The sequence below is a fragment of the Pelodiscus sinensis genome, chromosome 5, assembly GCF_049634645.1.
Source record: "Pelodiscus sinensis isolate JC-2024 chromosome 5, ASM4963464v1, whole genome shotgun sequence".
NCBI classification, from domain to species: domain Eukaryota; kingdom Metazoa; phylum Chordata; order Testudines; family Trionychidae; genus Pelodiscus; species Pelodiscus sinensis.
Genome location: NC_134715.1, coordinates 124,233,529 through 124,244,921, shown reverse-complemented (window position 1 = coordinate 124,244,921; position 11,393 = coordinate 124,233,529).

Below are 11,393 nucleotides of genomic sequence, written 5' to 3'. Positions count from 1 at the left end.
AGCCTCATTGCAGGGGATTGGACTAGATGCCATCTAGCGGTCTCTTCTTGTCCAACACTGAAGTCAATGGACTGAGTCTCTTCAAACACTTCTTATACCAGGTTTATTGTTGATTTTGGTGGATCTACTCCTGATTTACACTGCTGTGAGCAAGACCAGAATTGGGCTCAGTGGAATTATATCAGTGTAAAATTAGAACAAGTGAAACAAGATGCCAACTTACTCTGGGGTGTTTATTTATGGGGAGGCAGTGTGGCCTAATAGATAGAGCAGTACATGAGGATTCAGGGGACATGGGTTATATACCTGGTGGTGCCCTTGGATAAGTTGCTTCCCTGCTCCGTGCCTCAGTTTCACTCATGAATAAAATGGAGGTGATTATATCGGACTCCTTGGTAAAGTGCTTTGAGATTTACTGATGAAAACTGCTTTTTAGAAGCCAGGTTTTACTATCTGACCCAGAGCTACCTATCTAGTATGCATGCATCTGACGAAGTGGGTCTTTGCCCACGAAAGCTTATGCTCCTACACTGCAGTTAGTCTATAAGGTGCCACAGGACTCCTTGCCGCTTTTGCAGATTCAGACTAACACGGTGACCCCTCTGATACTATCTAGTTATCCATCCATTGATGTCCTTATATCATCCCCATCACTGAACTAAAAAAAAACGTTATGGCCTACACCTATCACTACATGTCATTGTAGAACTTTTCAAAGCCTCTAATCTGAGAATAAAGCTTTTCAACGCCCAAACAAACCATAAACCCATTAAAACATCATTAAGCAATAACATCGCCAAGATAGTGCATACATAGCAAGTGTACATTTATTACACCAGTTTGGGCCACAATAGTTTTTATATAAAAGCTTCCTATAAATCATGAATTTGTTTCACCTTATACTTACAAAATAGATTAGGCAAGGCTGTTTTCTTCTGTTGTATGCTACCCTCTAGTGCTTTTACGAGTTAATTACAATGCAGCCTGTACATGTCTGTACTCTAGAAGCAGGTACTAAAAGGGAACACCATTGTTAATAGTAATAAAACTAAAGCTGGAGCTCAGATTCATAAGAAAAACCTGTTCTTTACCAACGCAGTATAAAGAGACTTATGGTATAGTGTTTGGGTATGGCTATTATTAACTAAACTCCTGCATTTAGGCCTCAGGGGACCTGAAATCTTTCTTGGTTCTGCCATTGGCCTTTCAGGTGACCTAGGGCAAGTCATGTCCCTCCCTGTGCCTCAGTTTCCCCTCTGTAGAACAGGGATAGTAATACTGACCTGTCTGGTACACTCTAGAGGCTATGTCTACACTGCAGGCTTTTTGCGCAGGAACAGCCATTCGTGTGCAAAAACTTGCAGAGCGTTTACACTGCATACTTTAAATTTACAGTAATCAGAACAGAGGGCTTCTTGCGCAAGAGTTATTCCTCTCCCCATGAGGAATAAGCCCTCTTGCGCAAGCACTCTTGCACAAGAAGGCAATGTGGACGGTAAGAAGGCTAAAATGTCCATCAGAGCTTTCTTGCACAAGAGAGCATGCACTCTGCCATGGATGCTCTTGTGCAAAAGCACATCAGTGTGAACGTGCTCTTGCTCAAGAACTTTTGCGCAAGGACTCTTGCGCAAAAAGTTCTTGGGCAAAAAGCCTGCAGTGTAGATGTAGCCTCTGAGACCTACTGATAAAAATGCCATTCTTATTTATTATTATTATTTTTAATAATCAGTTTAGTATGATCAAAACTAAACTTTGCCATTTTCCTGATTTTTGCATGGGGTGGAATGTATTCCCAGAACCTCAGGCAGTAGGGGAGTTAGCGAGAGGCCATAGAGAATGGAATCACACTTGTCCATACTGCCAAGTTAGCATCTGAACCATCCATTCAGCCAGGCTACGTCTACACTGGCCCCTTTTCCGAAAGGGGCATGTTAATTTCACAGGTCGTAATAGGGAAATCCGCGGGGGATTTAAATATCCCCCGCGGCATTTAAATAAAAATGTCCGCCGCTTTTTTCCGGCTTTTAGAAAAGCCGGAAAAGAGCGTCTACACTGGCCCCGATCCTCCGGAAAAAAAGCCCTTTTCCGGAGGATCTTATTCCTACTTCAAAGCTGAAGTCCAAACCGTTCCCTCCCTGTGGCCCTCGGCACCTGCACCAGACAGCTGCCCGAGCCAGCCATGGGGATCGGCGGCCAAGTATCACAGTTACTGCCCCAGGCAAGATTAGCACTCAAAATGGACTTATTCCTCCAGACCCCATTGCAGTGTAATAAGCCATATGCTCAAAGACCAACCCCGCTCAATCAGTTTGGTGCCGCTATGGTAGCCTCCAAAATAAGTGTCATGCAGCCTTCCTTGGATAGAAAGACAGAGCTGTCTGACTTAGAGAGAGCAAGAGAGAGAGAGAGAGATCATAGATTGTAATTTTGGAGAGAATCTGCAGGTTCTGGCCAGAGATATGAGTTGTTAAAAATAAGTCCTGACGTCTAGACTAACTCATTTGCAAATTCCTCATGCTTACAATACATGCCGCTGAAGAAAACAATTATTTGTTAAAATCTTTTGATTGCTAAATCCCTCTGCAGTGATTATTTCTAACTGCCTTGGCATGTACCATAAGAAGAAAGCCAGGAAGCTGCCTGGTTCAATACATCGACCAGAACTCTAGCAGATGTTCCTCTATTTGGGGCCAGTGGAAACTCAATGGCCTGTTTTATTTCTTTGCTTCTCCCCCTAGGGTAAGCACCAGCAAGGACAAGACATTTCATTTACTTCTTGTTTAAAAAGTGTGCTGGCCTGGACAATGGCATCAAGGAATGTAGCCTTCCTCTGTATTGCTCTAGCCATCCTCATAATGAGACTGGGCACAGATTCGAAGCCGGGGCAATGCCAGGCATTGGCGCAGTATAGGATATAGCCAAAAAGAACAAAGGATTTCACCTCATTCCAGTTCTCGCTTTCTTATTTGGTCACTCCCTTCGGACCCAGCCTTGCAAAGATCTACGCGGGTGTTTAATTTTACAAACCCATCACAGGAAAATGTGCTGTGTTTAGGGCCAATGGCGCTACTCACAGAGCATACAATTCAGCACCTGCATAAACGTTGCGCGCTCTGGGATTTGATGGCTAAAAGAGTAATGGCAATTTAATAATTATCATTCCTCCAGGGGCAGTAGCCCACTGGGCCTTGCTGCAGAGTGTGATGGGGCATCTGCCCTTCACTGGTCCTTTAAGACTTAAAATTCAGCCCTGGGAGAGTGCTGAGAGAGTGGAGCCTGTAGCTGAGGTAGATACAGCCCATTAGGGCCCAGTCGGGGCTGTATAAACAAGGATTTCTGAAGGGAAGGGGAAGACACTCTCTTGCTCTAGCTGGGAGCAGGAGGGACCTGGCTGACAGGAAAGCTGGAGGCTTCCTGAGACAAAGCAGTGCTGCAGAAAGGCAGATAGAGCTGGGGAGGGGCTCTTGCCTGATCTCACTCCCAGGTAGGGTTGCCAGGTGTCCAGTATTCTACCAGACAGTCTGGTATTTGCGCTCTCTGTCCGGTAAAAAAAAATCAGAAAGTACCAGACACATGCAATGTCTGGTGTTTTCTGATTTTTCCGGCTGCACACTGGACGGAAGCCTGGCGTAGGTGGGGGGAGCTGTTGGGAGGCAGGGCCACGATCGGCACTAGGACTCCCCGCCCCCACCACGCTTCTGCGCAATCACAGGCTCCCAGCGCTGATCGCAGCCCCGCCTCCCCGCTGGGACTCCCAGGCTGGGAGACGGGGCCGCGATGGCCACTCTTGGCGCATCAGATGCCTACTGGGGATGCGGGGAGAGGCTGGGAGTCCCAGCCCCCTTCTCTCCCCGCTTCTGATGCGCCTGGAGCAGCGAACATGACCCTGCCTCCTAGTCTGGGAGTCCCAACTGGGAGGCGGGGCCATGATCGCCAGTGCGGCCTATCAGAACTGGGGGGGGTGTTGGGAGAGTGGCTGGGAGAAGCAGTACTTATTATCCCGTGCTCCTTTTTTTGTTGTTTTTGCTTGACACACATTTTTAGCCCGCATTGGGGGGATTTGGGGGTTAGTTTTTTTTACCTGAGCCAAGGCCTGAGTATACTAAGGTGGTGGGGAGGCAGCCAGGACAGGAGAAGGCAGCGGGTCCACACCCCTAGCTTATCAGGAGTAGCCATTTCACACTGCAGTTTGCCCCTGAGGTAAGGGGCTAGATCTGCGCTTCTCAAACTGTGTTGCCCAACCTGCAAGAGGGTCGTGAACAACTTAGACCCAACCTTTTTCATACCGCGGACTGGCAATCCCATTCGCAAACTTTTGGTGGACCGGCAACATGTTATTTGCATATTCATTATGGTGATTAATTTTAAGAGGCGACATGCTATTTTACATTGCATCTGTACTCACACAACATACATCATCATGGAGCAGAGTTTGCAAATATCTACAGCACTAAAAAAATATTCAACAAAAGAATTCCCCTCTGGCTGCTGGGTGGGGCAGCGCCTCCCGCAGCGGCAACTGGTGCCTGCAGAGGGGGGGCGCAGGGAGGGGACTCCTCAGGGGCAGGGGCCATGTGGGGTGCCCTGTTTAGCAACTGAAATTTTGACAGGGGTATAGGAACTGGTGCTCCCAAGTGCTACCACTAGTCACCTCTGCCTCTCTCGCCCTGCCCCATGGGGTGTGGGAGCTGCCATTGTATCTCTCCTGTCTCCTTCTGTACAACCCGTCCTGTGTCTCTCCCTTCCCTGCCAGGCTGCTCTTGTTCCCACAGTCTTCCCCCCCCCCAGCCTCCTTTCCCCACATTCCCCTTTCCTTCCCTTTGATCCCCCCTCAGAGTTTCCCTCCATTGCACTCCTGCTCCCATCTGCCCCATAAGTCTCCCCTGAATCCCCCTAACCTCCCTTCAGCGCTTCCTGCATCTCCTTCCTGCCCCCGCCTCACACATTCCTGTTCACCCTCACCCTCCTTATCTGCCCCCTCTTCAACACCCTTCCCCCCCTCACACACACACATCACCCCACAGAGCTGCCCCCCCCCCCCCGGCCCGCACATACTGGGAGCTAGTGGCAGCTTCCCTGGACCCCAGGCAGGGATCACAGCCAGCTCTGCTGGGAGTAGCCAGAGACCAAACCCTCCTCTGGGGTACACTAGAAATGAATAACAACTTACCTTTTAATCTGTCTAAAGTGCCCTCCATTCCAAAAAGCTAGATTAAAGCTAGCATGAGTAGAAAGACCCATTCTAGAAATTCCCCCCATTCTTAGAAATTCCACACAAAGCAGGGAAGGCATGCTACTCAGTGTCCGCCATCTTTCCTCCAAACCGTGGCCTGAAATGGCCAGTGAGGAAGCCTGTCTGGTGGCCTATAGTAATAGCTGTTTCTTCAATAAACACTTCATCTATGTCTACACTGGTAGCTTCTTCTCAAGAACAGCCATTCTTGCGCAAAAGCTTGCCTGCTGTCTACACTGCACACGCATTCTTGCGCAAGTAAATTTACAGTATACCGTTGTAAAACAGGGCTTCTTCCGGACGAGTTATTCCTCTCCCCATGAGGAATAAGCCCTCTTGTGCAAGAGCTCTTCCACAAGAGGCCAGTGTAGACAGTCAACATGAATTTCTTGCGCAAGAAGCCCCTATGGTTAAAATGGCCATGGATGCTCTTGCTCAAAAGCACATCTCTTGTGCAAAAGCACATGCCAATGGAGACACGCTCTTGTGGAAGACTTTTTGCGCAAGAACTCTTCTGCAAAACAGTTCTTGCGCAAGAAGCTGCCAGTGTAGACATAGCCTTCCTGTTTGAGAGACTGTATATCATGACATCCCTATGCGGGGGACACAGTATCAGTAAGACTGGGACACTTCTTCATCCACTCCCAAACGCCCTTTCCCATTCTAGCCTCACCAGCTCCTGGTTCCCATTAGCTCATTCCCCCATCACTTAATTCTTCCAGGCCCTGTTTTATTTTTTTTTTTCTGCTTCTTTTGGCTCCACACGGCTCTTCTTTTCAGATGCTATTCATGAGTCACTGCAGACTGATTCTATTATTTCAGCCATCAGAACAGATTTGGAGAGGAGGAGTCATGTGCCTTCTTTGAAATGCTGAGTATGCCCCTGAAGAAAAAGCTTTTTGGAATGGAGGGCACTTTAGACAGATTAAAAGGTAAGTTGTTACTCATTTCTAGTGTAGCTTCCAGCTTTCTTTTTCCAACTCTGGATGAATTTCAATGACAAGGACTAATTCTCGGGCTTTAACTCCTGAAACCCCTTTCATCTCCCCAACCGTAGATTTCCTTCTGGCCCTCCACACACAGATTATTTTTGTTCTGGTTGTGCTTCCCTCGACAGGGTTGGCTGTAAAGCCATGCATTGAGGGGTCTGTGTCACATGGTGACTAAAGGGTCCATAAGTGGTTGAGACACTGTTAGCCCACCTTGCCTCACCTAAAGGGCATAGCCAGCTTGGTTTGTTCTGATACTGATGGGATAGAGGGAAGGAGGAAGGTCTCCTCCATAAAGGAAGGAAGTGACAGCTGTAGGAGGAAGGCCCATGAGGGAGTGCATTCCAGTGCCCTCACTCCGGGAAAGGGGCCACAGGTGAGGAGTTAGCCCCAGTGGGAAGCCCTAAGAAAGGGATCAGGCTCCAGGAAAATAAACGTTGGGGTCAGTGATTTGCAATAGGAGCCAAGACCTGGGGGAGACCCAGAGGGAGCTGAAGCTGAAGAACAGGCCAGGTGAGGTGTTTTGGGTGGTGTTTGTTCTGTTTGGGGTTTGCTGAGCCCTGGCACGTCTTACTGAGAAAAAAAGGGATTGCAGAGGAGCCCCTGATAGGCAGAGGATACTGTATTAATCATTAGAGTTGTTGAGGATATGCTGTTTGGATGGGATACTCATACCCTAAGAGGTTTCATTGGGACTGTTGAGTAAGGCAGCACCATGTCCGTGGGATCAAAACCAAACCTGCCCTTGAAGGGAAGAGCAAACCGTTGCTGTTCACAGACTCAGTAATGCCAAAAAACCTAGAGTGTTGAGGAGGGACCGCTACCTCCTTCAAAACAAGTATCTCGGGGCTTTGTGCTGCAGCCTTTTCAGCTCTGTACGCCCAATACACATCTCCCTGCATTTATCCTCTTTAATAGTAAGAAACTTACCTGCTAAGTGCCTATTGGTTAGTAAGGATTTTTTTTAAGATTTAGTAGCAGCACAAAAGATCTCGTCAATTATGTAACAGCCTAATTTAGTGACTGTTAGTCATTGTCAAATGCTACTTCCTCTGTCCAATAGCCATGTTATTGATTTTTATTGAGAACAATGTCACATTTGGGGGCTCAGTCTGGACCAGTGTGGAGTTGTGTCACTTTCTTTCCTGGGAACCCTGGTTGTCTGAAGTGCTCTGCTGCTGTGTTTGTCTGAAGTGCTCTGCTGCATCCGGACATCACTAGCCAGCAAACGAGCGGGCATTTCCCTGGGTCTCTGTTCCAGGCTGCCTAGTTCAGTCCAGTTCAGCACTGTGACCACAGATACAACAGCCCCACCCTGATATCCACCAGCCTTGTTTACAAGTGACTTCAACACACTCTCAGTCACGAGTTCCCCAAAGCCATTTGCTCTTGGAACAGGTAGCCCTTGAAACACATAGATACATAATAAGGCCCATTGTCTCTCAAAGACACAAAAGCATAGCAGCTTAATAACATAAGAATGGCCATACTGAGTCAGCTCAAAGGTACAATTAGCCCAGTATCCTGTCTTCTGACTGGGCCAAGCCCTTCAGAAGGAATGAACAGAACAGGTAATCATCAAGTGCTTCAGCCCATCGTCCATTCCTCGCTTCTGGCAAACAGAGGTTACAAACACCATCCTTTTCCATCTTGGTTAATAGCCATTGGTGGACCTAGTCTACATGAACATATCTAGTTCTTTTTTTAATCCTGTTATAGTCTTGGCCTTCACAACATCCTCTGGCCAGGAGTTCCACAGGTTGGTTGTGCATAGTAAGAAAGATTATGTCCTTGTCACTGATTAAGGGCTAACTTGTCCCCTTAATTGGCATTATCAATAACTTCAGTTCAAACACAGCATCTCATTGGTTTAGATTCAAAGTAAAATTAGCAAATTAACAAATAGGAGGTTTAAATGAGTTCAGGTACAAGGGATAAAGAAACAAGAGACACAAATAAATAAAAGTAAAGCGTGCTTTCTAGTGGCTCAGGTTTAACTCAACAGGGACCCATCATTCTCAGCCTGAAAGTGCTTAGGCCTGCGGTATCTGTCCAGGGATGGATGCCCAGATGGTTTCTCTCTTCTTACTTCCTCCCAAACTCTTTATTTTTGTTCACACATGTTATTAACCTCATGCTATTCTTCCCTTCCCATGTGCTTCCTTTCCCTCTTCTGACTGGGGATGCTTCCATATTTTTTGTTACAATTTGCTTAATTTCGTTGGAGACAGATAGCTAGCCTTCCCTTCTGTCTGAGTGAAAACCTAGTTTGGTTACAGATTTAAAGCACAATATCAGTGAGTACTTATAGTCCCTTAAATAGTGTTAACAATACAACTTATAATTATATTAATCAATATGCTGTTCACTTTCATAAAAGACCTCTGTGTGATATGCTTGTACAAGACAGTAAGGGTGTGTCTAGACTGGCAAGATTTTGCGCAAAAGTGGCCGCTTTGGTGCAAAAACTTGCCGGCTGTCTACACTGGCTGTTCTAATGTAAGAATTCAGTGCTTCTTGCGCAAATACGTTGACGCTCCCGCTCAGGGATAAGCCTTCTTGCGCAAGTATTCTTGCGCAAGAGGGTCAGTGTAGACAGGCACCTTAATTTTTTGCGCAAGAAAGCCCGATGGCTAAAATGGCCATCGGAGTTTTCTTGCGCAAAAGCACATCTATACTGCGCAAAAGCATCCGTGCCAATCTAGACGCTCTTTTGCGGAAATACTTTTAACGGAAAACTTTTCCGTTAAAAGTATTTCTGCAAAATCATGCCAGTCTAGACGCACCCTAACAGTGTATACTATCAGTTAATGCACGTTCTTACCATTGGGCAGATCCCCCACAAGAGCACATCTTCCCCCACTTGCTAGGTTTCCCTTCATTGTCCCCACCTGATGACCAGGACCATCCTTAAGATTGTTGGTGCCCTACGCAGCCTGAGCATCTGGCCAGCCACTCCAGATGGGGTGGGGCTGTGCTCACGGCTATGGGGGCAAGAGCTGTGGGAAGGCTGGGAGGAGAAGAGGGAGGCTGGTGGGGAAGTAGGCAGACTGAGTGGCACAGCTGACAGGAGCTGCAGGCTGGGAGGTGGAGCAGACGGAAGGGTGAGCATTATGCATATATCCCTCAAAAGGGAAGAGCTCATGCCTGCAGGGCTGCAGAGATCAAAACACTGAGCAGAGCGCTCAGGGCAGGCATTGTGGGATACTGACGGAAACTAGTTCTGACCACAAAAAGAACAGGAGAGTCTACACTGGCTCTTTGTCAACAAAAAAGAAGAGGGAAAGAAAAATGTCTCTTGTAGGAGTGGAAGTTTTTCGTCACCAAAACTGGGCATTTTTCCTGACAAAAGTCACATTATAGCATATACGTTGTCACCATTTTGTTGCTAAAAGGCATGTTTTGGTGACAAAACTAGTTAGTGTAGACATGCGCTTAGATGGGGGAGAGAGAGAGAAGTGATGTGTCCCAGACTACATATCAAATCAGCTGGGGGGTTCCTGATTCCCAGCCCATTGCACTGCTGTTTATTTTCCTCTTTCACTCTTCTTCATGGGCCTAACACCTGTAGATGTTAACGGGAGTTTTGTCATTGACTTCAATGGGAGCAGCATTCAACTCTGTCTCTTCCTAACATCCTAGCTACTCACATTTCCAAAAGCAGCAGCAGTGGTTCTTAAATACGACCCAGAGGGTTCATTTGATGTAATTTGTGTTTTAATTTTGTAACTTAGTGTCTAGCTGCCAGGCCGATAGGTGCTTCATAAATTAACAGTGTGTATAAATAAATCAATTAGAGAGGTAAACAGCAGGGCTGTGTCTAGACTGGCAAGTTTTTCTGCAAAAGCAGCTGCAGAAAAAGCAGCTGTCTACACAGGCAGCTTGAATTTCCACAAGAACACTGATGATCTCATGTAAGAAATCAGTGCTTCTTGCGGAAATACTATGCTGCTCCCGTTCGGGCAAAAGTCCTTTTGCGCAAAAGCTTTTGCACAAAAGGACCAGTGTAGACAGCTCACATTTGTTTTGCGCAAAAAAGCCCTGATAGCAAAAATGGCGATTGGGGCTTTTTGCGCAAAAGCACGTCTAGATTGGCATGGACGCTTTTCCACAAAAAGTGCTTTTGCGGAAAAGCGTCCGTGCCAATCTAGACGCTCTTTTCCTCAAATGCTTTTAACGGAAAACTTTTCCGTTAAAAGCATTTGCGGAAAATCATGCCAGTCTAGACGTAGCCTATAGAGATTAGAAATGATGCTTTAGGCAAAGGAGATCTCTTTGGCTCGGATCTGAAATGACATGGAGAAAGTCACTATTTGTCCCTAGTTTTCTGGAAAACTTACCTCCAGCTCCCCAACTCCATACTTTCAAACAACAGCTATTGTCCCTGGGCAGCCAAATTACAGACCATAAAGCTGTCAAGAGGGGACATGGGGAGAGTTAAATTTCCCTGTACTCCATGGCTGTGCTTTGCAATTGTTTATCTCATGGCTTGAGAAACTGTGTTGATCTGCACAGGCTTGTACTGCAGCTTTTTAAAATGCATCTCACTGCTTCGAATCCAGGGCCAGCATTAGTCTGATTGTCAGTATTAGTCATAGATCAAGGCCTCACTGTGCCAGACACTGTAATTCACATAGTGAGAAACCCCGAACCCTGTCTCAAAGAGTTCACGGTGGCAATTGACATGACAAAGGGCAGGTGGAGAAACAGCCTGCAAGTGGCTTTGCAAAGCAAACACCCTATGTGAGCTTGGCCACGTGGGCCCAAAGTTAGTAGAACATGAGTTAGCAGACTCTGGGTTTGTTAACTTAGGGTGTGAGCGTTGACACCATTTATAAAACCCCGGTTAGGCATTATTGAACCCAGGGTCCCATTTGGGGCTTCAGCATCTATACTGCCAACTCCAACCTTCCATATCCCAGACTCCCTAGCACCTTCCCAAAATGTGGCTGCAGTAGCCCTTGGCTCAGGGTGGGAAAACTTGACAGTCCACCACACCTGACTGTGCAGAGGACATAGAATGTAACCTGTGGAAGAGTGGAATGCTTTTGGCAGACTTCCAGAACATGAGTTCAGTAGGGCTGTGTCGACCATGCAAAGCAATAGGATTTGAACCCTGGGTTTCAGCTTGACTCAGGGTTGGAAATGCCAACCTGTGGGGTCCTGGGACA